Here is a 934-nt window from a genome sequence, read left to right as displayed (position 1 = left end):
ATAAAATTATTTTTAAATAAAATAAATATATTAATTACTCTGTCATCACTTTTTATGTATTCTTAGCAGAATATTATTTGCTGGCATTCTTGCTGATAAAAATTTAAATAATTTGCAAAATCTGAGTTTTTCAACAAACTTAACTATTGTGATGTAAGATAAAGAAGAAATTTAATGTGAGATTAAATTTAGTAATTATCATTGTGCTATATTTTTAGGTTACGTTGTGTCTATTAATAAAACAAATGTAATTTCTGCAAAGTTACGGCGTAGTGAGATACTGATTATTCTGCAAGAAATATTACGTTTTATGTTTTCTCTCCTATGATACATTTAGTATCATTATTCATTTATTTAGAAATCAATTGCAAATCAAAACTTTGTTGTTCAAGAGCCATTTGCCACATTATCATACAAAGTTTCTTAATATGCATGATATATCATAAAGTTCTATGTTCGTGAATGACACGCACTTTTCTTTTTAAATAATTACTGTGTGCTTAGAAATAGTTCGTAATACAAACGAGAACTATTTCACTGCTCTTTACGCACAAACTAACTTATACATTTGTTTTCTGTTACTGCACTAGACTGCACAAGCATTCTCTTCATTTTCAACAAATAAAAACGTATACCTATCTCACTTCAAGTTCCAAAAGTGTACACTAGTTCAGTTACAGAAAACAGACCTTGTCTGCCTGTCTGATTATGCCTTCGGCATCCAGCGCGATGTTTGCTGCGCCCGACACGCGATATCCAATGAATGTACAGCTTTATTGATGTTTTCATTCTAAAGATATACTCTCATTGGATATCGCGTATCACGCGCGACGAACATCGCGCTGGTGTGTTGGAGCCATTAGACCTTGACATCCGAACCACCCGAGTTATTATTAAAGATATTCTTACGGGAATTAGCGTTCCTATTAAAATT

General features: G+C 31.8%; 1 protein-coding gene across 3 annotated transcripts in view; it reads right to left on the bottom strand.

The window, feature by feature from the left end:
- Positions 1-711, bottom strand: part of LOC108687921 (UPF0389 protein CG9231) — a 3,265-nt gene extending 2,554 nt beyond the window's left edge. The window contains exon 1 of one of the 3 annotated variants that reach the window (XM_018193967.1): positions 636-711. The gene's annotated coding sequence lies outside the window, so the exon portion shown is untranslated. Of the gene's footprint in view, positions 1-305 lie in introns of all 3 variants that reach the window. The other 2 variants (XM_018193966.1, XM_018193965.1) reach the window with 2 other exon arrangements.
- Positions 712-934: the final 223 nt, after the last annotated feature.

The sequence above is a fragment of the Atta colombica genome, unplaced genomic scaffold, assembly GCF_001594045.1.
Source record: "Atta colombica isolate Treedump-2 unplaced genomic scaffold, Acol1.0 scaffold220, whole genome shotgun sequence".
Classification (NCBI taxonomy): domain Eukaryota; kingdom Metazoa; phylum Arthropoda; class Insecta; order Hymenoptera; family Formicidae; genus Atta; species Atta colombica.
Note: the sequence above shows the minus strand (reverse complement) of the source record. Positions and strands in the feature narration are given on the sequence as shown.